The sequence below is a fragment of the Pristis pectinata genome, chromosome 24 (genome assembly GCF_009764475.1).
Source record: "Pristis pectinata isolate sPriPec2 chromosome 24, sPriPec2.1.pri, whole genome shotgun sequence".
Classification (NCBI taxonomy): Eukaryota; Metazoa; Chordata; class Chondrichthyes; order Rhinopristiformes; family Pristidae; genus Pristis; species Pristis pectinata.
The window spans coordinates 34,535,149-34,562,218 of NC_067428.1; the positions used below are offsets into that span (position 1 = coordinate 34,535,149).

The following is a 27,070-nucleotide window of genomic DNA, read 5'->3' on the forward strand; positions in this document are numbered from 1 at the left end:
CTGTTAGTTTCTCTATTTTCAGTGCCTGCTTCATGGGTCTGTGGTTTGCAGGGTTATTATTTTGCCCCTGCATATTAGTTCATCTATTAATGATCACACTTTCACCTATGGATTTTACCACGGTAATGCCAGACTGTGACATACTTAGGAACATTAGGAATGGGAATAGACCATTCAGCCACTAGAACCATGCAGTGAGGTCAGGGCTGGTCCGCACTTTCATTCCATATTCCTTGATGCTCCTGTGGAATGCCCTGAGGCATGAATGATAATGCAGAGAAGGAGGTGGCGGTGTTCATTCCTTTGTGCCTGAACCAGCTCTTTGGCAGAGCAAATAATCTGACTCTCTCATTCTTTCCTCAGAGCCCTGTAATTTTTTTTCCCTTCAAGTATATATTCAATCCTTTTTTGACTGTTCCTATTGAATTTGCTTTCATCAGCCTTTCAGTCAGCACATCCCAGATCACAAACAACTTGTTCTTTCAAAAAAGTTTCCTCATGTCGCCTCTGGTCCTTTCCAATCACCTTGTCCTCTCATTGCCTGTCTTCCCTCTCTGGAAACAATTTCTCTTTCTTTCCTCCATCAAAAACATTCACGACTTTGAACACCTGTAACAAATCTTCTCTTAACTTTGAAAAGCTAAAAAATCTGCAGATGCTAGAAATCTGTGGAGAGATGTTGCCTGACCTGCTGAGTACTCCCAGCATTCTCTGTTTTTATCTTCTCTTAACTCATCTGTTGTTGGAAGAACAACCCCAGGTTCCACAAACTCACCACATGACTGAGTCCTTCAGTCCTTCAACCATGCCAGCGAAAATCCTTTGCAAACTCTCCAAAGCCTTGACCTTCTTCCTAATGTTGTGATGCCAACAACAGGACTCAATAACCAGCATTCTACAAAGGTTTCGCTGAACTTCCTTAGTTTTGTACTTGACACCTCCACTAACAAAGCCAAGCAGCCCATATTTTTGACAACTTTCTCATTGTTCTCCCATCTTCAAAGATTTGTATACTTTTAACCCACAGGTCTCTTCTGGACAAGATAAAATGCAGCCATTTAGTTCACATTCACTTCCTCAATCCTTCTAACACTGCAGACTTCTCTGCATTGGGTTTTATCTGTCATCAACACCATTTTACCATCCTGTCCCAGTTCTTCTGAATTTTGTTTCTATCCTCCACATTGTTTTTTTTATTTTTGGATTTTATATAATTTGCAATTTTATTTCAAAGTCCTGCACATCATGTAAAATGCAGTCATCACAACATTGAATTAAATGCCTGTCCCAGATCAAAAAATAACCATTCACCACCATTCACTGCACTGACATTGGTTTCTGCTGCCACTGGATCTTTTATCCCCTGGGAGTTAATATTGCCGACAGGTCCCTTGTGTGACATTTTGACAAGAACTTTTGATACTCCATATCTGCAACACCAACCACACTACAATCATAAACCTTCAACATTATTTTTTAAATAAGAACTTAAACAAGCTGATCTAACAGGATTTTCCTTGAACAAACCTACGTTGATTTTCACCAGCCATACTTTTCTAAATGCCTCGTAAAAGATTTTCTTAGATTATGTTTGCAAATCTCTCACTCTTAATGTACATACAATATTTCCATGTCCTTATATGTTGCATTACTGCATGTTTTATATATAAATGTATTTATAAATCTTTAGAATTCTGTAACAATAGTATGCCAGAGTTTTTGTACAGTGTATATCACATCTTTCATGTATATTGCAGTAATACACAATCTTTCCAAATATAAACCATGGTGTTTCTTTATAATAAACAATAACAGATCTCTCATTCTCACATTTACACTCAGTAATCATTCTGTGATTCAGTGATTCCTTCTATTATAACATATTTACAGTTTATACAACATCACCTCTAATGGAGGAAAACCTGTCCAGGCACTTCACACCAGCAGCACCAAGCAAAAGTGGACCCAAGTACAAGATATGGGGCAATGATCAAAAGCAGGGCCACAAAGCCAAGTTTTAAGGATTATTTCAAAGGAAATAGAAGGGGTGAGGGGGGAGGTAGAGAGGGGGAAGTGTTAGGGAGAGAATTCCTGAACCCAGAGCCTTGGCAAATGAAGAGACAGCCACAGGCAGAATTAAACTTGATGATCATGAAACAAGATCTGAGGAAATGCAGATGTAGGGGCTGGAGGGGGTTACAGAGATGGGGAGGGTTGTACGGGCTGGAGGGGGTTACAGAGATGGGGAGGGTTGTACGGGCTGGAGGAGGTTACAGAGATGGGGAGGGGTGTAGGGGCTGGAGGGGGTTACAGAGATGGGGAGGGGTGTAGGGGCTGGAGGGGGTTACAGAGATGCGTAGGGGCTGGAGGAGGTTACGGAGATGGGGAGGGGTGTACAGGCTGGAGGAAGTTACAGAGATGGGGAGGGGTGTAGGGGCCAGGGGAGTTACAGAGACAGGGAGGGGTGGAGGGTTTGGACAGATTTGAAAGGAAGGCTGAGAATTGAACTGAAACATTAGTTGGTTGGGCGGCAGCTTCAGGCCAGTGACTGTCGCGGGGTTGGGGGACAGTGGGGGGGGGACTTGGGGGGGACTGTAGGGGGTGAGGGACTGTGAGGGGTGGGGGACTGTCGGGGCGAGCGGTGGGCCATAGGACGCACGAGTTGGAACCTGGTGTTTTGGGCGGGGCGGATGTGGGAGAGCGGAGAGGGACCATGGAAGAGGTTCTGGTTGGATGGACGAGGAAAGCTCAGAGATGGAACTGCAAGTTCATCACAGAACCAAACACAACAGCAATGTCCCAGCGAGAGGTGTGGAGTGGAGGCAGGAGGCGGGTTTGTGGCGGGACCGAGGCCGGGATACCCCAAATATTTGGATGAACAAACGCACAAGTAACTTCACATGAATTAGACCAATGAATCACTGGCCGTAAACATGCTCCCTCTCAGCTGCAACCCTTCACGAAACGGTTGGATTTTACAGATGATAAACTGAAATCTGGTTTGTCATCGGCTGTCTGAAGTCAATGTTCAGTGAGGGGGCAGCGCAGGGCAGTCTATCCCGGCGAGGAACGGTCCCGCTTCCGCACCCGGTGTGGGATTTTACACTTTGTCTCAACCGACGACTGCTTCATTGTTGAGTTGGGGACCGTGTAACTGGGAGGGAGAGGTGTGCGCCTGTCTGTGTGAGGAGCGCATGATGGGACAGTTATTCGTTGAATTCGGGCTCGGCTTGGGTTTGACCCCGAATAATTCACACGTTGTGTGATGTTTAACCCGAGGGAAGCATGTGATATCCTCAGAGCAGATTCCCCCCGATCCGCCCCGGGTGAGGGAGCCTCCCTGAAATTCCAATATTTTATGTCCGGGCCACAGTCACACCGAGCCTGTTTATTCCGTTTTACAAAGAGTTTATTTGTCTCCCGGAATGAATATTTGCTAACGCCCGTGCGGACCCACAGAGAGCCTGAACCGAACTCACACACCAGCCAACCAGACCAGTGTGACAGAGCTCTGGTCCGCAATCAGCTCGTTCACAGGGGCAGGGACAGCGAGAAACGTTGGAAACATCCCGGGCCTGTGTCGGACATCCCTCAATGTGCAGCTGACACTTTCAGAAACAAGCCGCGGCTTTCCCGTGTACAGGTAGCCTCACGCACACACCGGGTCTATGTACGGAGCCACAGGATACACCTTCCTCGGCTGCCTACCTACATAACTCTGTACATTTACACACTAACACATCTATGATATACATTTTCAGACAGTCATTGACAACAATGCGTTTTCCACGCTAATACATTACACTATATCGTGCGGATCTATATGCCGGGAAGATCCATTTGAGTAATTGTATCTCCACGTACTGCCCCTCTTTCACACAGTCACGTCTCTGTGCAATGCATTTCTCGAATAAAATATGACACACGTTTTCTTCATACATACTGTGTATATACAGAAGCGCATAGTGTGTGTTCCACCCTCTGTGGATCCTCTCTCTCTCCCTCCCGTGTTATTCAGATAGAAATATGCGCTATTTTCCACTGTGTTACTCAGAGTTTCAATCGAAACACAAGCCCGCTGGTCACACGGCGAAGGGGGCCTGTGGTGCCTATTGTTTCAAAAATACAATACCAGCCTTCCTCCTCGCTACTGCCATTGCAATCTAACTACAGAGCAAATAACATAAATGCATTATTTCAGCCTTCTTCTTAAGCGTCTTGAACCCGCCCCTCTGTAAGATTGCACAATACATCTGTCTCTGTCTCCAAAGATACAGAAAGGGATTTCGCAGATCCCCATTGTACATTACAGTGACTGTGGAGGCTCACACACAGATATTTAGCTACCTGCAATTATACGAGGTTCAGCCACTGGGACAGGCACCGATGTACAACCGCGGAATCACCGTGGAGTGTTATATAACAGTCACCGGCGCATTCTGGCACAATTCCTTTTTAAATATATTTATGGTTACAAAGTTTTGTGAGTGATTTTAAACAAATCTATATTTAGCGATTTATCTATTTAGGCAAAGGTGTAAATAATTCTGGCTGTTTTTGTCGGAACAATGGTATTTGATGCCTTATTGAATCCTTATTCTGCAGATGTGCCGGAGACAGTTCGTTTCACGATCCTACTTGAACCTCAGTAATTTACACAGGAGTCAAAACCAAAGGGTGGGGAGGGTTGAGATGGGTGGGGGGAGACTGAGAGATGAAGGAAAGCAGTATTACTGGGACGAGAGAGAAACATTGGGTATAAAGGGGAAGAGACAGATTTAATCATCTTACATTTGAATTTAATCGTGCAAAGGGGTAGCTGGAAAGATGGAAAGAATATCCCTGTTTCAGGGCGTGTTCCCCACCAATGAGGACGTTTACACGGTTCAAAGCCGCTGGGTATTGATCTTGCTAATTATACACGGGATGCTTTAAGGAACTGTAAAGGGTTGGGTATCGCCAACCAGGTTACATATTGAGCAGTTACTGTAGCCAGGCTGGTTTGCAACACAACCCAGCAGAAAATGGAAAAATTAAATCACATCTCCGCACCTTAAATGTGTCTGAGGGACGGGGACGGAGATGGGACGGGGTCGGGGATGGGACGGGGACGGGACGGATTAGGGCCGGGAAATGGTCGGACGCCCGCGTTCTCCTGCCGCTGCAACACGTCCTTGAATGCTTCCCGCGTGTGCATCTCTGCCAGGGCCGGAAGCAAAGCTGGTAGATCCGCGTCTCCCATCGCTGATGCCTATGGGCAGGGATGCTTGTTTGGAGCCTGTGCCTAAATAATTGCACTAAAATAAGCCCGGTTGTCAGATGCGGGGCCCGCTCCCTTCTCTCTGCATCACTTACGGGCTGAAGAATTCACCGAGGACCGTTCTTCCTTGAAGCTCTCCCGGCTCTAGGGCCTAGACAGCCGCCCCTTCCCTTCCCCACAACTCTGGAGTTACACTCCACCTCATTTCCCCCTCTCGGTTTTAATTCTACAATCGAAATCTGTCTGGGAATGTTAATTTCGCCAGAGTTTTTACCCCCTAATTATGGACAAGCCGGGAGCCCCAGAATGTCAAGCCTGACTGTTCCCTGAATCCTGAATTCGGTAATTATCCCGCGGCCCCGTCATTTCATCGGTGGCAACAATCCGGATTAAAGTGATGATGTGATAAGGAAGGTTTGTGATTTAGCCCCGGCGAGAGCGAGGCGAACCTGCCCACGGAGCTTCACAAAGGTCACATTCCATAGTTGTGCTTAACAGGGCGGCTGCTCCCGGCGATAATGCGTGTGTTGCCGGTGTGTGCCTGGTTCTTGGAAAGAACACATTTACCAGAGGATTACTCACAACGTACCGAGTGCAGAATCTAACTCACAAGGAGACTCTTTGCCGGGCCTCGGCTCACCCACGGCCCCGTTTCCCCGTTGTTCTTTAACTTTTCCCCAGTTTATAGACAATTTATCGTTTTTCTTCACCAAGCAGTGAAATCAGAGCGGTTATTATCGGCCGAAATGCTTTGATGTTTCAGTACTCTGAAACATTACGTTTTACAATAAATAACTGGGGAGGTTTTATCCCATTTGTAGTGGTCAGCATCGTGGCAGAAATTGTCCTTAAACTTTGCCGTAACGATTGACAAATGAACGGATGATTTGAACAAAGAGAGAATGGAATTTACTGTGCACGGACCACGCTTCTTATCGCCATTTTCGCAGTACTGTTAGTTACATGCGGCGACGCAGTCCCTTAAGTTCCCACTTATGTCTGGTGTATTTACAATATTGTGCAACGACCCAATACTCCCACACATTTGTGGGCCAGACTTGGGGGAATCAGGTGGAGAATGTCAGTAGGACGTTGAGGCGGCTGCATCAGTTCCGGGCAGTTGCCTACAACAGACCGGGCTCTGTGGCCTACACACAACGCGACATTTCTTCAATATCGGCCTAATTAAACAGATTCTTTTTTTTTAAATCTAGAGAGAGAACGTTAAGTGATATTGCCTGCAGAACGTTGCCTGAACGTTGTGAACGTTGCAGAATGTTGCAATGTGAACGTTGCAGAACATTGCCTGCAGAACGTTAAGTGACATTGCCTGCAGAACCAGAGGAGCCAAATTTTACCGCCAAAAATATGCTCCAGGACACAAAAGGGGCGCGAACAGGAGAACAGGAGGGAGATTCCATCAGGTGGAAAATGGAACAACGGGCGTGGTCAGGAAGCCAAGAAATAAAGACCAGGATTGGTCTCTCATGTTCAAATCCTCCTTTCCCTCGAAAACTTAATTTCTAGATAATTAACATGAAGAATGAACAAGAGAGTAAGACAGTATAGAACATAGAACAATTACAGCACAATTCAGGCCCTTCGGCCCACAAAGCTGTGCCGAACACATCTTTAATCTGTTGATTAAAGATCTTAACTGAAATCTTAACAAGGATTGGAGATAACTAGAAGTTTCATGCATATGGATGGTGCATGCAGGCACATAGACAGACACAGACATACACACACACACACACACACACACAGACAGACAGGCATACACACACACAGATGCACACACACACGCACAAACACACACACAGGTAGATGCTCGATTTACAAACACATTTATAGATGAATAGAGAGCTCTGTATCTGTCAATTAATAGAGAGGTTCACAGAGCATGTAGTATAATGTTGACGGACAGAAGTAGTTCTTGGAAAGCAGGAGATTAAAAGTGAAGAGGCAAAAGCAGGTTCAGGGGCTCAGAGTGATCCCGTTTCATTTCAGAGCCGTTAAGAGTGGCCCATTCCTTCCCTGTTAATTCATGTCTTTTGCTTTAAGTGTTTCAATGTGGTGTGTTGAAACACTTATTTAAAGGGTACGTTTGGGCTACAATTATCAGATTTCACTTTTATAGATTTTGAGATGAAATTGCTGTTTTATTATTTAAAATTAACGCGCCATTGGTTTCAATTCGGGGAGTAAATAGTTCTCCGGGCAAAAACACAGAAAGCAAAGTGTCTAAACGTTGACACTTGATTTTACAGAGGCCCTCGATGTATATTTCATACAGACCGATATCCAACATTAACACTAATTCTTCACGCCACTTTTTTTTTAAAGAAACGGGAATTACTCAAAAGTTATTCAAAATTCGATTATTTGTGCAGTTTCATGTCGGTGCACCCACCGTTGCTGCAGTGCGAGGAAGTCCCACTGCTCAGAAACGGGCTTCATTGACAGGAAATGCAATCTACCTATCCGATAATTCTATCTCTCTGTCTATCATCTCCAAAACAATTTAAAAGCAATCGTTTCCCGCATATAAGCAGGTTGAATTAAAATGCTTTTCGGCTTCATGGATTAACTGAGCACACCTCCAGTCGTGAAACAATATGCACACAGCCCTCAATCAAGTGCTGGATTTGAACTGATAGATCCCACCAACTTCCCATCTGTGGCTGTTTTATGTGTCACTTCTATCACAACACAGTATATTTTATAAATTACAGTTACACAACAGCGATAGCCAAAGGATGAGTTATTTTGCTTGCAGCCTCTTCCACGGGCCACAATACAGATAATTGTTTCATGAATTCGACTACTGAAATCCGGGAGTCTAGGAGGCCCCTTCTTACTAAGCTACTGCTGAGGACCTTTCCCAGCGGCTGCTAAGTGGGTCAGTTTTACCTGACGTCCCGGTTTTCAACGGCGTTGGTTTTGTGCTGACTTATTCTCTGGCACCGCGAGCAAGGCTCCTGCCCAGCTCTCCCGGGCACGGCGCAGCAAGCCCAGTCCCGCCTTCCACTCACCGATGCATTGCCGTGATTCTTCTAAAACCGCTTCAATTAAATTTTCCTAAATCCTACTTCTACAGAGGAGACAATGACATTTTCCGAGAATTTAAATTCCGACAGAGTGTACCTTAAGTGGGAGTTGGAATCGCTTTTGTTTGGCGAGGGAATGCATTCTCTTTAACTGTGCAGTCTCCTCGCTCGGGGTGACCTTCTCGCTGAAGTGTTGCCTCTGTGGTTGTCACCCTCTGGAACTGCCCCGTATCATGAACTGTGGAGAACATGAACCTTGCAGCGGGTCCAACCTGCCACCCTGACTGTGTGTGCGCGGGGTGATGGGGTGTCCTCCCACAGTACCCGGTACAAGGCCGTGTGACGAGGCAGGGTGGTCCGTACTCTGGACTCACGGTGCAGTGCCAGCAGCCTACGCGGCGAAGTGGAAAGAGAGGCAGGGAAAAGATTTGCAAATGACGAAAGCATGTTTGAACAGCAAGCGGATTTAAACATAGTTAAACAGATGGAAATATATGTAAACGGAGATAAAGAGAAAGGGCACGAAGAGAGAAATATTAGTCCATTCGTCCCGAAGCACCACCCGCCCGGATCTGTATCTCCGGGTCTGTGTGGAATTCCGGGGGTCTGATGGGCGACGTTGCACTGAGCACACACCCAGAGCAGGGCAGACTCCCCTCCCCTCCCTCCCTGCCCTCCCCGGGACATTTCCAGCCCTCCTGCGTCTAATGGTATCTACAACTTCCAAACCACAGCACATTTCCAGCAACAAAAAATGACGGCAGACATTAGAAAATCAATATAAAATTAAGGCAAAAAAGATTTATTTGCGAGACCCGGCACTGAATCTGTCTCAGGTGGACACCCGGCCACCTCCTGCCGACGTCCTGCAATTCCTGGTTTAAGTTTCCACGGAAAAAAATCTTCATTTGCACTGACAATATTTTATTTTAAATCAGAAACCAGCATTTCACCTATGGTGTCATCCTGTTATATATTAGCAAACAGAAAACAGAGAAAATGGAGAAATTCTCACACAAGAGAGAGACACAAGAGGGGAAATTGTGTCTATTATTATTTTTATATTTGCATGTGTCCCTAATCCTAAACTTGGATTTACCCGCCTTGTCCAGAATTGTCTTGGTGAAGAGACTGTGATAGTGCGAGAGGTGAAGTGTGTGTGTGTTTGTGTGTGCAACTGTGTGTGTTTGCACGTGTGGATCTCTGAGGCCAGATGACTGTGTGATTTTGTGTGTGTTACAATGTGTGCGAGGGGAATTAGAAGCACAGGTTGTGATGATGTGTGTGGAAGTTGGTGAGTGTGTGCACGTGTGCGTGATGTGGGGATGTGTGTGCGTTTGTGTGTGTGTGAGTGTGTCTACGAGAGGTGTGCGAGTCCGTGTGTCTGACTGCCTGTGATTGTTTTACGGGTGCTGAATGGAAGGCCATCTCTACACGAAATCAAATTGCTTCAGACTAAAAATCAAAATTAAAACAAATCAACAAAACTCAGTGATCACCTTTTCCGGTGAAGGTTACGCCCGTTAACTAAAAATATCAACGACCATCTGCGAATATCATTCAGCTTTGTGCAGTGCTTGGCTCGGAGTTCACTCTATACCGGTCCTACCTCTAATCATTAAAATTCATTTAGAGACATATGATTCAGTGTTTGAGTGTACATTATATGTACACACAATGTCTTACACATGGGCAGTCGCGGCATACACTATGAATACGCTGAACCTCGCTGCTGCCCAAGCCCTGCAGTGGTCACCCTGAATCACTCGCCCTCCGTCTGCCTCATATTGCATGGGCCATGCACAAATATTAATTTCAGTAACCATGGAGACTTGGCAGCCAACACACGCAGTTCCCATCAAAAACAACCAAAAATGATGTTTAAACTTTGTTTTTTTTGTCCGCAGCTTTCTACAGCCGAATGAGTTGGTCACATCTGGCTATATTTATTTCAAAGATGCAACAAATACTTCCACAAAAGCGACATAACGACACACCACTTACTGAAGGTACAATGATTCAGAAACAGGAATATTTTGAGCACCTGAATTAATATCTGTCTATGCAGATGTTACTGAAATGCCTTGTGAAATTTTATATCTTTATAAATGAAATATGAGAGATGTATAACGTGTATCGTAAATACAATCCTGTTCTTTGATTTCATCTGCATACATAAGATAACGTACACATAAGCACAATATATATGTATGGTTTGCACATTATAAAATAAGTTATGTTGTTAGCAACATCACGAACTATATTTTTCTACATAAATTTAAAACTGTGGTATAAGCTGTCATTCACAGAGCATAATGGCCATATTATAAACCGAGTACAATTATCACCATAGTATCCAAGTACGATTCACTTCAATACGGTACAAACGGCTATGGATGTGAATCGCCGTATTAAAATTATTTCTTACCCTATTTTATACAATTGGAGCCAGCCACGATTAAAACTTCTCAGAAGGATCATGTCGCTCGCTGCCTATCAGAACATGTGCATTTTAAAAATAGAAAAAAAACAAAAATTTCACTCGGAACAAAGTTGCAATGTTATCTTGGTGCCGTGGACTGACGAAACGGCTTCAACGTTTGGCGTAACGTAGGATTGCAAAGGTAGAGTTTGGTGACGTTGATGCGTTGGCACGAGAGAGATTGTTTTAAATCAGTAAGTGCAATGTTGTTGTTAATATTGATAAATCAAGGCGTGTAATGCAAGTTTGGAAGGGTGGAGGAAACAGCAGCAAAATGGAACATTGAGTCGGTTTGACGATCTGCTTGGGATTTTGAAAGGCTGAACATTTCAGGACAAGAGCGAGGGTGCCATATTGCGAAGGAATGTGGCAAAATCCGAGTATTCCAAAGTCTGAATATTGCAGTTTGATTTTTTTTTGCAGTTTGAGCGTTGCAGAGTTTGAATGATGCGCGGTCTGAATGTTGCAACTTCATCACTGCAGTCCGAGTAGTGCAGAGTTTGAACATGGCAGGATCTGAAAGTGAAGCGGGACGAGTGGACGGCTGAATATTGCAGTGTGACAGTGGTGGTACTGTATCTGTGGGAGGACCGGCACGTTTATGTTTTGCTGTTGTTCTATGTTTATCAATCTCGCCACCCCTCTTCACCCAGCCGATTATCACCAATTTTTCTCTAAAAACCGACGTGCAGCAAAATGATGCCTTATGTACCCTGCCTGCACAGGATCTGGATTTCGCATTTCACACATTTCTACACATTACATCGGATCTGGACAAAGGAAAACGGTGGATAGTTCCCATTATGTTGGATATTACATGTTTATAAATAACAAAAAATCTTAAAATACACAGAAAAAATTACAGTTTAAGATTAACGAGATAGATATAAAACCATCGAATTATGGTAGGTACAGCACTGAAACAGGCCCTTCGGCCCCTCTCGCCCATGCTCACCGTGATGCCCATCAACGCTAATCCCATTTGCCCGCATTAGTCCTGTATCCCGCTGCTCCGTTCCAAACCAAGTACCTGTCCAAACGTCTTTTAAATGCTGTTAGTGTTCCTGCCTCCATCACCTCCTGTGGCAGCTTGTTCCACACACCCACCGCTCTCTGGGTGAAGAATTTACTCCTCGGGTCTCCTTTAAATGTTTTCCCTCTCACCTTAAACCTGTGCCCTCTAGTTCTAGACTCCCCTGCCCTGGGAAAAGCCTCTGACTATCGACCTATCTGTGCCCCTCATGATTCTAGAAACCTCTACAATCTCATCCCTCAGCCTCCTACCTTCCAGTGAGGGTAACCCAGCCTCTCTCCTTCCAATCATTTGATCAGATTGAATAAATCCAAGTTCCCCTTATAACCACAGCCCTCCATTCCAGACAACACCCTGGTGAATCCCTGCTGCGCTCCCTGCATTGTCACCACGTCCTTCCCGCAGTGTGGCAACCAGACAGACAAAACGAGGTGTGGAGACTTGCCCTATAGGTACGGACGGAGGCGGCAGAGAGATGGACAGAGTGGGGAAGATGCAGGTTAACGGGTAACCAGGAAGCTGAATAACGGCAGGGGCAGTGGGACTTCAGATGTGTGGGTGGGAGAGGGGAGATGGGCCGGCAGCTGGACCACATCCTCTGAACAACCCGGTGAACCATCTACCCGATCACTAAACTTTCACTTACTTTTTGTGGAAGAGTTTTACTAACATTACAAATGCTAAAGATGGGGGAAGATAGACTTAGGAAAGATCCAGCAGTTGGTTTGAGGGAACTGCCACAGAAGGAGGAGTTGGGACCAGCGTGGATCAGCCATGGTGGGGCAAGCCCGAGGGGCAGAGGGGCCGAGCGGCCTCCTGCTCCTCTTGTGTTCTTGCGCTGTGAAAACCACAATCACCGACGTGTCTGGGCGAACTGTCGGGAGACCGAAGTACTGATATTTTCCAGCTTTTAACATGAGATTCCATCACCAATGAGTGGGAGTCATCTGTTCCCCTCACTGCTCTCCCGTTATTGTCTCCTCAAAAAGACTTAGTCCTTCATGTTTACATATCAAGATTGGTCTTTTAATAAAGGTAAATCCCGTCTTTAATATCGGTATAAACTGTCACGCGTTAATGCTGAATTGCTCGGGGAACCCTGCCCAACCTTGCCAGCGTTTTATTCCGGAGAAGTCATGGTAACTTCAATATCGCTTAATTAAAATCATCCTGTCTCTTGAACTCCCTCGCACACTGGCTTATTTCCAGTTTGGTTTGAACTTGACGGCGCGCGGATCTCTCGATTATTGTATCGTTGTGCGGTATTCTGGCCGAGAGACCGCGCTTGCTGAGCCGGAGTGAGGCGGGCGCGGCCGGGGAACCGGATGCTTTGGAGGCAGCGCTGGATGAAGCCGAATCCAGGCGATCAAGAATCAAACCGCATCAACCAGTGAGCGGAAAGCTGCCCAGAAGCCTTGCAGCCGGTGCCGCGTCCTCGATAAAAACATTTCCCCGCCTCCCGCTCCACTCCTTCCCTCCGGCCTGCAGCGCCTCTTCACCTGCACCACGTCCCGGCTGAGGAGGCTCCAAACTTGGCGCCCACCAGCACAGCCGGCCGCTCCCGCCTGCATCTATTGCGGTGCTGGTGTGGGCAGCGGCCGGGTACGCGGTCACCCGCGTCTCTGTGAGCGGGGCGGGGGTTTGGGGTCGGGCTGGGAGATGGTAGCGAGGCCGGGGTGTGCAGACAACCTCTCTCCTCCTCCCGTCTGCTGCAGTGCTTGGTCGCCTGACATTCCTTCTCTGAAAAGAGATTACTTGTATAATGTCTGACTTCATCAATGCAACAGTCTTATTCAGTGATTACCCTTGTACACGTGTGTGTGTGTGTGTGTGTGTGGGTGTGTGTGTGTGTGTGTGTGTGTGGGTGTGTGTGTGTGTGTGTGTGTGTGTGTGAGAGAGAGAGAGCTTACATGTGATTTCGGGTGTGCAGTGGTGCAGACCACAGGGATGTGCCCATTCTGATCCGGGGCATGCCGTCTGTATAAATGACGGACTCGTGCAAGTATCTTAAAGGTAGCCCGGCATTTACCCATCAGTTTGGCGTATCCGACATGGCAACAACGGCACTAATGGTTCATGTGCCATACATGGTTAAAGCTTCATTCTGGAGCAGCGGTCGTTTCACCCTGGGGCGCTGAGAAGGTGTCTCGTCTCGAGGGTGGTGAATGTCTGGAATTCTCCGGCCCTGAGGTGGTGAGTCACTCGATACGTTCAAGGTGCAGATCGATAAATATCCGAAAGATGAGGGGACTGGGGGTGATGGGGAACTGGGACAGAGGAGAAGGTGAGGCCGCCATAGATCAGCCATGGTCACTCTGAAGGTGGGGCAGACGAGAGGCCGAGTGGCCTCAGCCCTTCTCCTGTTTTCTTGTGGTCCTGTGTTCAGTCTGCAGCGATGGCGCCTCGGGTTGTTCATAGGAATATTGACACACGGGTTGCATGTACAACGTATGTCAGTTACTATGTAACACGTGTGTACATAGAATGTGCATACATGTACTTAGACACCTGGCAGGTGATTCCACAACACGGAAGCCAGACACAGCCGGGGTGTCGCACCGTGAGAACCCACCTGTGGGCTGGAGTCCACCCCATTCTTCCGCGACCACCCGTACGACTGCACTGTTCACAGAAAAGACATTTCTATAGCGCCTTTCGCCTCCCTCCAGGTGAACTGATGGCAGTTACTGCGGCCATGTCAGAGACACGGCAAGCTCCCACTAGCTGATCATATCTGCTGTCGGTGGAGGAGTAATTCTTGACGCACACACCGAAGTCCCGTGGTCATCTTACAAATACTGCACTGATTTTGATTTGAGAATTCGCACCTCCGCCAGTGGAGCACTCCGTCACTACTAACGTACATCAGCCTAGAGCTCAGCGCTCGAACCCCCGGCGCGGCGCTCGACCCGGGCTTTGGCGCAGAGGCAAAGCGAACCCCGGAAAGCGAACTCGGCCAGCATCCAGTGGAACAACGTCGACGCAACATAAACTCAGCTGCAAATCTGCAAAGACCCAACAACAGGAGCACCAGCCCAGCTCGGTAAACCGTCTTAACCAAAGGCAGCAACAGCTACCGCGATTTCAAGCGGAAAAGCCAACTTGGGTCTGTCGGTTGGGAACGATCCCTCCGCCCTCAAGCCAGTCTCCGATCCCAAAACTGCTGCTCTTGGAACTCGCCACCACTGACCTCCCAGTCCTGTGAAATATCTCAACTCCTTCCCTTGTAAATCACGGCCCCGGTGTTCCATGAACAGATTTGCGTTGGCCCTCTGCACACCCATCGGAACTGAGGCCGGTGGGGGTGGGAGAGGGGTCTCTCCGTTCTGCAGGCATTTGACCAAAGTGTTTTCACACCCGGCAGCACTGCGGAAACTCGGACCAAATACGGCAAACAAAGTGGGGCAGGGGTTGTCCTTGGGATTTCATCGAGAACACAAGAAACCGAACACTCAGGTGCGACATAAAACGAAGCGAATGGCCCCAGAAGGCATTGTATCAATGCACATCCCCTACCTCTGTGAAAGCCCCGCTTTCAGTCGGCTAGGTCTGCCTTTCCAATAATTGATATCAAACGCCACCCATTCCCGCCCTTCTGATTTTGTGGAATGGCTGTTGGATACAGTTCACTGTTCTGCTCATTGTGTGTTGGATGTAACCGCTCAGCTACGACAAGTCCACAGCTCTGGAACCATCATCAAATAACCTTCACCCAATGACCTTGACCCGATAACCTTGCACCCAATCAGCTTTCACCCAAAGACATTTCATCCAATAACCTTCGCCCAATAACCTCTCAGCTGATAACTTTGACCCAATAACCTTTCACCGACACCCTTCACTCCAAAACCTTCACCCAATACCCTTCGCCTAATTATCTTTCACCCAGATCCCTTCCGAGGTGGACGGGACCGCCCCTATTTACCGGGAAGCCAACACCTGGGGCTTGTTATTGCTAATCTATGAGAGACCTGGTGGGGTGGGGACACGTGACGGCGCGCACAGACCAAGAATGACCAAGTCTCCCCGAGGCTAGTAGGTATACAGGTATTTAACGTGCCTCTCTTTAAGCGCAGATATAGCTGGATAGAGTCAGTCACATACGTGGTCAAATCTATTTATTATACACACACGAGTTACCTTTCAAGAATCGTGCACAGGCAGCGTGTCATTCCGCTTGGATCTTGTGCATCTGAAACGGAGTAAAACAAGATTAGTTTGTTCTCATTGTTGATTTCTGTGATTGTTTTTTTAAAGCAAGCCATTGCATTTACATGGCGCCGCAGTCATGTCCTCACGAGGCCCCAAAGCCCTTCGCAGTCAGGAGAACACTCTCGCAATTGTGCTCATTGTTGGCAAACTAAAGAGCCTATTTTACACAGTAAGATCCCCCCTATGGCAAAAGAGACAAACGAGCAGTTCGGCTACTTTTGACTTCTGAGTGGAGAGGCGGCGTGGATCTCGGAGCACGGTTATCGGATTGGCTTTAAATCAATAACTCTTCTTGTGGACGTTTCCGATATCTATCCGGGCATGGAAGGATCCCGCGATTAATTGGCCAACCAGAAGTAAATTTGACCCCTGCTTTGTGCTAAGAGATAAGTGCCTACATTTATATAGCACCTTTCATGACCCAATTCATGCCAACATGTTACAACCAATGAAAACTTCCTGAAATGTCACCTCTGCTGGGATGAGGACACACGGCGAGTTACTTGCGGGCAGCAAGTTTGGCTGATACTGATGCGTCCCAAATCATCTGTTGCCGGGATTTAGTCCAGGGGGTAAATATTGACCAGGACAACGGATAACTCCTTCTTCCGGGGAATATTTCACATCTGTCTGAAGGAATGGGCCTCAGTTAAGCACCTTGTTGGATAGCTGCGACTTCCAACGGTGCGGCACTCTCCGGGTCCCGCAGTGATGTTAACCTAACTTTGCAAACTCACGTCTCTTCAATGGAAATTGAACTTAGAACCCTGTTCCCGAGCTGGGAGAATTCTACCTACTGAGCTACGGCTGATGCAAGTAGTTTACCATCTGTAATCGTTATCTGATCGCAGATGTACTTATGCCAAGCCAGAATAATTCCATGAAGGCGGGAGCTCATTACACCTTGGACAATATCTCCAGTGAAATTAGACAGTACTCGGTTCACGTTGGTACTAACTCTGCTTCAGCCGAATAATAGCAGATTTCTTGCCTCGAATTCTGGCCTCCTGCTCACCCCCTCCCGCAGTGCATTTAGTTCTCTCGGCACCAAGCGCTGGAATTTCCTCCTTAAACCCCTTTTAGAAACTCCTGACATCCACCTCTGTAACCAGGCGTTTGCTCGCCTTCATCTTCCCCCATGGCAACCATGAGACGTTAGCACGTTAAGGGCACTGCTGTTGTGGTTAATTTCACATAACTTGAAGTATAAATAGAAAATATTAAGGAGGAGCTAAAGGAAAGGAATGATCATCCCACTGGCGGGATGGATCAAAGCTCGTGGTTCACACAACAGAGGCTTGTGATGTACACACGGAACACTGCCATCAATCAGCGTTTACTCTTGAGTAAATACATTAGATTATATGCAGAGTCCGGTACCAGCGTCCATTCTCACCCCACCCGACCGTTCTTTATTCACCATCCCTGGCCCAGAGCACTGAACTCCTCTCTCTGTATCTCTCCATTTACCTCTCTGGACCTCTGCCTTCCTGTCAAACGGTTCTTAAAACTTACTTTTTTGACCAAGCTTCCTCATTTGCCTTCACATTTTAGTTCGCCCAGAATCAACTTTTGTTCTAATAATCTCGTCAGTTTAGTATTTTCAGATTTTACAACGTTAAAGTTGCTGTAAAAATTCAAGCCATTGTTCTTATATTGCACTGTCCTGACAGTTGTCCCGTGGGCTCTGCCAACTGCCTCGATATCCCAACAGCTCTTGAGAAATAATTAATTTCTCCCGTCTCCATACAAGAGGACTGTGGATTCAAATTCCACTTAAAAGATCTGATCCCCAGTGCACAAGGCCCAGGCAGGAACTCCGGCGCGGCGCTGAGGGAGCACAGCCCTGCCGGAGGGACACAACCATGGATTGCCCACAATCGGGGTTAGTCCTAAGGCAGTGCTGCACTGCTGGAGGGGCAGTGCTGAAGGAGAGGGGCATTGCCGAGAGGGCCTTGCCCTGCTGCTAGCGCTGAGCTGAGGTAGCGTTGCACTACTGGAGAAAAAATGAACCACGGCCCTCTTTAGTCGAAGTGGAGCCAGGATCCTGCCGGGAGTCCTGGCCAATGGTTACAGCTCGGGCTACACCACTGAAGTGGAAATCGGATCATTGTCACTCGCCGTTGGACAGACCATACTTCAAAGCATTTCATTTGGGGGTACTTCATCTGAGGAAGCTGCTAAAAGGACATCGGATAAAAAAAACTATTTATTTCATTCTTTTAAAAGTCTACTTGTAACTTTTACACATCCCCAACACCGCATGTATATCACAGCGGCCATTACAGCCACTTCGGCCCACAGTTGGACACCTCAATCCAAAGGCCGTTGAGAATCTGCGATAAACCACAGGGCACACTTTACACCGGTACAAATTATACTGACACATGCGCTAAACAAATTAAAGGATTTATTTAAAAACCAACCACTTTCCATCCAACATTTCCACTGGGTTTGGTGAGGTCGAGGGCATTGGAAAGATTGGGATCACTTCCTTTTCCCAGTCCAATCTTTCAGTTGTGAATTCTAACGGCACAGTTTCCCAAACCTGGGGGTGGGGGTGGGGGGTGACTTCGGCAGCAGGCACGGTGCGACTATTAACTGGAAATTTATTAAAGCCTTTAAAATCAACACTTGCCTTTTCAAACCGCACCACTCTCACCCTGAAAGTGCGGGTGAGGCTGGAGAGTGAGGAAGTCTCGGACACCACAGACCGGATAACTCCGAGGACACGCCGGTTTAACGAGTCCTCGGGCAGTTGGGTTTTCCAAACACCTGATCAGCGGTTTATACATTGTGTAAAGCTTTCCAGGAAAAATTATCCCGGTGGGTGGACTTGCGGCGGTGCGCTGTGGAACAGTGCAGCCTTCATTGATTCCCATCATTTACTTTATATCTTCACTTGTCTCAACCCGGACTGGATTTAAGCTGCCCCGGGACTGCAATATATAAACACTAACCCTGGTGTCTGTCAGTCCGTTCTGTCACCTTAGACTGGGGTTATGTACCCCGTCTGTTCCCCCACCCTCTCCGTCCTTATCCCGTTTTATTCTGTCCCAAGCCTACACTCCTCGCTGAATCCATCACATTCAAACTACAACCCGGCAGAATCCCACCCTCTCCCCCCATCAAAAAAACAACTTTCTCGGCGACAGCTGACGAGAACTACATTGAATTCACGGCCCCTCCCAGCTCGCCCCGTGTCCCCGCCAGTGCCTTTGACCTGTTCACCCCGGCCGCTGTCTGCAGGACCCAGTCGCATATGTTCACAACTCTCTGGGCAAAGGCATTTCTTCCGAGTTCAGCTCTGCATTTACTGGCGACTCTCTGGGACTTCTTGGTACTTGCTGCTTACTCTGCGGAAACCCCCTCCTACTCCTTTTTCCAACGGCGGAGCCCGGCCTGCGCCCTGCCCCCGGTTCCCCATTCTGGGCAGCGGTAGGAAACGCAGGGCCAACCCCGCCTCTCCCGGCTCCAGCTCCGCATCCGCACTGCCACACACCCAGATTACCTGCTCATTTACCGTGGGGTTAATGTACAACCAGGGTACTTGGAAATGATCCATTAACCTTAACCGCTTTGGAGGTTCTGAAGTTCGGATTCATTGCGTTCTTTATTGACCATGGGGTCCTTATTTACACAAAAACCCCCTCCGGGTTCTGTTCTCTTCCCTGCACGTTAGGGAGGAGCTCTCCCCTTGGTCAACCTCCTGTTCATTCATTGCTGCCCTGCCCCCGAGCCACCCGGAGGAATCGCCGCTACGGAGCAGTCTCGGCCCCAAGGACAACACCGCCAAACCCGGGGAACAGGGCCGGAAAGAAACGGCCCTTTCGGACCGCGCTGTCAGCATCCGAGGGACAGGGTCGGCCTGGACAGCCGGACCTCTCCGCCGGCACCAGAAGTCAAACAGATTCCTCCAACAGACCGGGTCCATTGAAATGAATTTGGTTCATCTTTTTTTAACAAATAATGGTGTTAAAAGATCAGGGGCATCTAACCAGAGAGCAGGGCGAGACGAGAGAAATGCTGCTCCTTTAGGGAAACTTTCTTTAGTGGACAGAGAGACTTGGAAACAGGGGACCTTCTCGGCAACATTGGCAGACCGAATCCGGAGAGCGGACGCGAGCCAAGCCCCGCATTTCACCATATTAAATGGTTTTATTCAACCTACTAAGATTTTCGAAACGAACTGGGTCTGGGGTAAATAATTTGTAAATACATTTCAGAAAACGAAGCAAGTGTCACCTTTAAGGAAATCAAGTCGTTAGAATCTCAGAATTTCTTATGTTCTAATCCTCAGTACCCAGGGCAGGCGAGCAATGATATCACAAATTGGCTGGACGGAACTCGCAGTGATAATCCACCCGCTTACACCCGGATTAACAAACCCATCAACAGCTAAATCTCCATCTGTGCACATACGGATTATAGGCATAGAAAACCCACGCTGTTTATGTGGAACGTAGTTACATAGGAAGGACTTATAATCAACAATTTAGTTTAAATTTGAAATTCCTCCTGTTTCAACTGCAATGTATAAACGTTGTCCGGATCTGTCTGGAACCCTGTCTGCGTTTAACTCATTTTAACTTCATTTTGTTCCAGAAAATGTATCCTTGATAGAGAAAGAATGAAATGATGTCACATTTCACCACTCCACACCCAGAGTTGGCGATACAACGAGACAACTATAAATATCTCAGCTTCTCCCAGCTTCAGCCGAGCCCCGCCCGCCACACACGCACACGCCCTCCTGCCCCCACCCGTTTATATACAAATACGGACACTCTGATAAATTCTCTCTCTCTCAGTCCCACCCAGGTAACAGTCACACACACACCACACACATGTGCCCGGCTGGGCAGTTTGCAATACCTAAAGTTCGGAGCAATCTCCCTCATCCATGTAGTTAACACTTCACACAGTTTACTGAATATGCTTAGTTCCAGAGGTGGACAAAGTGCCTGACATTCTGAGAAACAATGAAAAGCTATCATTCTACGTTCCATCCGAGGTCGACAAAATTGATGCAGCGAGTGTGGAATTTATAAATGTCGCTAATAGAAGAACACAGGATATATTGCAAACAAAACAGAACCCTCTAAGAATGGCTGGGTCGCTGTGTAATGTCGAAGGCATTCAGGAGATTCTGTAGCCCTGAGTATTTGTGGAGCAAAATGTGCAGAATCCTTCCACAACGCTCAGTAGAGCCAATCTGAACTAAATGCTGACCGAGTGTGAGATGAGCTGACGAATTAAGTTGGGAACCTAAGTTCGATTTAGAGCTGCGACGTCGCTCACATGTTGTTTGAGATGTTTTTATATTCTTTCCCTCCACGTTTTATCTTCGCACCTGGTCTCCCAGTTAGTTAAAATTAGTGTGGGCTTTGGTCGGGAATTGAGGGACGCTTTTGTTCTATTAATACGTGTAAGCAAAAATACACATTAACCATGGAGGAGTGAGGAAACTTCCGACGTTTTTAAATAATTCATCAATGGAAAATGTTAAATTATTGAAAAAGGTTTAGCCGGATATAATGTAACTTGAAGATAATTCTGAGTGAAAATCGGATTTGAAGGACATATATTTTATTTATTAAGAGCCAATCCTCATTGAAAACTTTCACAAATCTATGCAGGGATTTAGGTTCAATCACTTAATTTTTAATTATCTCTCTGTCTCAGATGCACAGCTGTGGGTCTATACAGAAATATACACCACTGAGTACGTGTCAGGTGCGTCTCATAATTTTCTCCGGTGTCGAGTTTCACTCCGAACTCCCACGGTCTGCTCGGGGTTTCAGAGTTTAACCTGGAGAGCTCTTCGCTTCAGTTGTGGCTCGGGGCTTGACGGCAGTTTCGGATCGAGCCATTCTGCCAGGTGTCACTGGACAGGTTGAAACATCTCCCGTGTACAGTGAATGTCCTGTCTGTATGCCGAGCTCTCAAATCATATCCTGAAATACCATCGTTTCTCCACTTTAGGACAAATTATATTTTACGCCCTTATTCCCGCGGATGTCCTGAGTCAAGCCTCACCGTGAGAGGACGGGAGGGTGCTGTGGTCCAACAGTGGAGCCGAACAGAGCACCTCTCAGCCCAGAGATGTGGGATGAAGCAGTGACTGTGCAGGGTGTTTATAATTCTCCAGTGACAAACACATGAACATACGCACCCTGCATGTGCTTCCTGGTCCAGTTTACGGCTTGGAATAGGAGAAACAATGCAACCTCAGTACTTGTCTAATGTAGAAACACCACCGTCCCTTTGTCTTATTAAAGTCTGCAAACACACACAGAACAGGCGGTGATTTGTAGGCTTACAGCCGGAGAGAGGGTCACATTTGTACGATACAGGTGGATGAGAGCCAGTTTGTTCACAGCTAATTTCTATTCCTATAATCGCCGGCTATAATTTAATCTCTGGTGAAATCTAGAATCAAATGTGGCTGCACCTCTGCAACCGCCGCCAAAGTAAGATACGTTTCTCGGTTTCTGCTGTACTAACAGGCACCGGGCTCAGGGATGAAATCAGTCCTGGGGATGGGTAGATCTGGGGGCATTATAATGATGGGTACACTTGAAATCTTCGTGAAGAGTGGGCCGGCTCGCAAAGTTTCCCATCCTTTGAGAACGTGTTGAAATTTAGCATCAAACCCCGTTCAGTGAGGCCCAGCGACCTGCAGCCCCAGCGCGGCGGCAGGGAATCCGGAGGTTTCTCCACAGCTTGACGTTCTGCAGTCTCACCGCCGAGTTACACCAGACCTACGGGTATTAACATAAGTGTGCCCACTGATATCCACCCGTCTCTCCCTCTCTAAATACCGAAAACAGCACACAGTACATATAGATGTCCTGTATACACACACGTTATGAACACACATAAAGATGTCCTGTGTATACACACACATGCTATGAACACACATAAAGATGTCCTGTGTATACACACACATGCTATGAACACACATATATATTTAAGGATAAATAGATAATTGTTGGAAGATGGAAGCAAGGATGGGTGGACGGATGGATAATTAGATGCATGCTCCACAGTGCGATATGGCACAGTTGTGAAAACCTTGTTCAATAAAAGGGAGCGCGGTAAACTGTAATCCCGATTGAGAAGCTTTAAATTGGGGACACAATGTGCTTTCAGTCAGGAATACACAACGCCGCCGTTCAATGGTTAGAAGCAGCTTTTCGGGGCACGCAATCCATCACATTTGCTATTTTACACCTTTGTTAGATTGTATTAATAGTCAATTCTGTCTTACAAACCCCCAGCAATGATTTTACCTTCTGCAGGGGTAATGGAGATTTTCATTTCAGAAGAGACCTTGGATAGAATGACGTTTGGCTGGTTGAAAGATTTTGCCAGTCCGAATGTGACGACGGTGATCGTGTAACTAACACAGCCCCTCACATACACACTCCAAATTTCGCCGGATAACACACAGATTTCATAGACGTTCTCCTCAACACCATTATCTGAATGTTCCTCTGTAAAACAGCGCAGGCAGACTTGATGCCTTTTCAAATCTTGTCCAACCCATTTCTCCCTTTTCCTGCCCCCTCCTCCCTCCACACAGACACAGACACACACTTGATTATAAAAGGACAGGACTGATTCAGAATATTTTAATTTCACACGCTACTCCCAGGAGAGTGGGGGTATTTTTTTCTCTTCTTAACAAGCAAGTGACCGCAAAAAATCGTTGGCAATGGAGGAAGTCAAAATCAAGTTCAACAGCACAGAGAGAGACATTACCATAATAATGTGTCTGTCAGAATTGAATTTGGCCAGACAACGGATTCTGGTGTCACGCTAGCCCAGAGCAAGGCCCTCAGTGAGATTTTCCCATGAACTGGTGATTATTAAGATAACTGGGTTTGTCAACGACACAAGCGTTTGGGCCTTTGCTAGTTTCTGCGCCGCTTGAGCAGGAATTCCGCGCTTTGACAGAATTGTTTCTACATCTACCCATGTAGAAATGACTCCATTTTTGCCAAAGCAGAAACCGGCAAATAACCAGCCCTTTATTAAACTTTCAAAGTTAAGGTAATGCGGTTCTCCTTGGCCCATTGCTGAATACTCAGTACGTGGCTCTACGATGCACTTTCCCAGATGGAGCGCTCCGCAAAGGTCAGGTCCCTTCCCGCTTCTCCACCCCGCCCAATTTCCATTTTAAAACGGCACTTAATGAGGTAAAAGCTCGCGTTACTCACATGATTTTGACGAATGTTAATTTACGGCCACGAGTTCCCGTTCTTCGTAGGTCAGGAATTGCATTAAAGTTTGAATTAAGTAACGACATGAAATCCTTGATCGAGTCGGCGAGTTTCTCCCGTGACAGGTGGTGTAGTTTATCTTGTTTTCGGCTCTTTTCGTCTCCAAATTCGACTGACACCGAACGTGGGGGCACAAAGTGGACAAGAGACGTAACTCTCTCCCTCACCCACGCCACCCACCCCTGCTCGGTCGCCTCTCATTTTCTCACACAACTTGTGCCGGGTCTCTGGGAGTCCGCGCAGGAATCCAAACTGCTGTGGACGTGTCTTGAAACCCAAGCAGCCCGCTCGCAATTCATTGTCCGGCTGAATTGATGCCCATTGTTCAATCTCTGCGGGATCGGATTTTTTCCCCTTCACGCCTTGTACTCCCCACTCATTTGGCTAGAAATGAAATATGGACCAACATGTCCTCCCGGTTCTGCATGGAAAGACGTGGCGCGATAGATGTTCTCCGAAACCTCGGCCGGCCGAACAGAACGAGCGTCTACATTGCGCCCGCGTTCATTTCTGCATCATAGCTTTGTATATTCCTCCCAAGTGCTGGCAGCGCGTTAATGAAGCAAAGATTGGAAGGCACGTCCTGGACATGTTAAGACGCCACCCCCGCACCCCCCCCCCCCCCCCCCGCTTCTGGTCCTCTCTCAGCCAGTCTCTCGGCCACCGTCCAAGCTACCTTTGCAATTCCTGATCACCTGGCACCTTCCTCCAAGGAACACAATTGTGCCAAGTTGGTATTTAACACAACGCGACCACGGCCACCCCCAGCTCCGACCCGACCTACTAACTCACTTCACCGTCAAACGATGCAGCCCGGCTCTTTCCTAGCGAGCTTATACAGTATTTTATTTGCCTCGCTCTGCATGTTTCCCCTCTTTCTCTCCTGCTTTACAGCTGGGGCATGAGACGCGGGGGTGCGGATGGGTGGGGAGGGGGGGGGGGAGTTCCAACAGGCAACCTCCACAAACTGCCGCCGAGATCACACTGAGATGGTCTTGCTCCAACAAGACGGAGAGGGAGGTATTGGAAGCCGAGCTTTGGGTCACGTTCTCCTACGTGAGGTTAAGTCGATACGCATCTCTGATTTTCTATGCACCTTAGAGTCGGCTCCCAGCATATTCCCCCAAACGCCACGGTTCCACACACTCGGAGTGCGAGGATCGCAGGAGATTTTTTTGCAAGATGTTTCGATGCAAATTATGATATGACCCGTGGTGCGAATGGGGGATAAATCTTCTCAAAAATTGGCCGCGTTTGTGATTACGTGTTTGCGTCAGTGTGCGTGGTGGTTCAAACGTACTTTACCGCTCCGTTATACGGCGAACGTTATTTTTTTATATTTTGCGTGCCCGGCACATTGAAGGAATGTCTAATGAAGGAATATCTGTGATCTTTAGCGCAAAGATGAATATTCCAATCAGCAAACAGAGAATTTATCCAGAGACATTTTAAGCAGCCTTACGTCCACGGTGCACCTTGCAATCGCGCCAAGAGCTAAATTAAAATATCACACATGGTTTATCAATAGGTACATTTCGTGAAAATGTCACGTTCCCTGGTGTCGCTGTTCTACCCCTGGCCCATTTAATCAATTTCAGTGCAACCCGGCTTCTCGGAAATGCTTAATTTTGGAGACGTATTGGCAGTGCAAGGCTGGAGTGTGAAACATTCTCCTGAGCCTGTGTAAAACACGCAACTAAATGCTCCAACGGTGCTAATGCGACAATACGGGTCTGTAAGCAGCGAATACTTCCTTAACTTGGATATCAGTTATTGTTGCGACTGGGCGCGCTGTGGGGTAAACCGATCAGGTCATCACTGAAATTGTCAGTGGCACTTATTCTGCGAGAAGTGGAACGCACTCCCCCGTCTGAGGACTAGAATCGGGTTATTGTCTCAGGCTGATTTTTTGTCTCTCTCCCCTATTAGTTCTGATAATTTCCCCGAGAGGGAAGTGTTGTGATCCAAATAAAAAATTACTGAAAGCGAAGTGTTTTTTCCCCCAGTCGATATTTGTCCTTTTATAATCTTGTCCTTTTTTCACGGAGCTCCCGGACACGCATCTGGTACCAGTGCTGGGTCAGTGCCCGATTTTAAGCGGGGTGAAGTGATCCTATAAACTCCTCGGCAGCGAGTACCAAAATAGCGGAATATAAAGTCACCTTGAAATGGTGCGTGTTTGACAAGGGGAGGGTTGTAAAACCCTCGCTCTCCTCAAAGTCAAGTTCAAAATCACATTTAAGATACCTGACAAATCCCCGAACCTGTTTTATTTTGCAATGTTAAATTAACCCCACAATGTTACATAATAGTAGGTTTTATGTACAATAATTGAGACATCAGAGACGTGATTTAACGAGTAGGTATAATCTGGCCTTAAAATATTTAAAACAACTCTGCAGCTCTCGGAAGAAGACAAAAGCCCAGGGAAACTGTGGAATGAAAGGATATTTTAGCGACTGTAAACCGCGGAAATATCTGCGCATTTCACCAAGGCGGCCTCACTCATATTTAACACTGAACATTAATGCAGCTGAATACTTGCTGAGATGTTCTTGCAATAATGCACAATTAGATTGCTTACGGAATGGATAAAAATTCATTTTGAACATAAAATAAATTCCTGTAGGCACCACCAAATTTATCTCAGCGTCACACAGCCCCAAAAATACCGGCGAATTTGATACATTTTCTTCAGAGCACCTTTTCAATCACGCAGGACAAAGGACACAAAAGGACACATTT

General features: G+C 47.0%; 1 long non-coding RNA gene across 2 annotated transcripts in view; it reads right to left on the minus strand.

The window, feature by feature from the left end:
- LOC127582714 (uncharacterized) overlaps positions 1-24,929 on the minus strand; it is a 123,714-nt gene extending 98,785 nt beyond the window's left edge. The window contains exons 1-3 of one of the 2 annotated variants that reach the window (XR_007958156.1): positions 24,263-24,929; positions 23,333-23,536; positions 15,966-16,017 (exon numbers count right to left, since the gene is read on the minus strand). This is a non-coding gene — a long non-coding RNA (uncharacterized LOC127582714). The remainder of the gene's footprint in view (positions 1-15,965; positions 16,018-23,332; positions 23,537-24,262) is intronic. The other variant, XR_007958157.1, reaches the window with a different exon arrangement.
- Between the last annotated feature and the right edge of the window lie 2,141 nt (positions 24,930-27,070).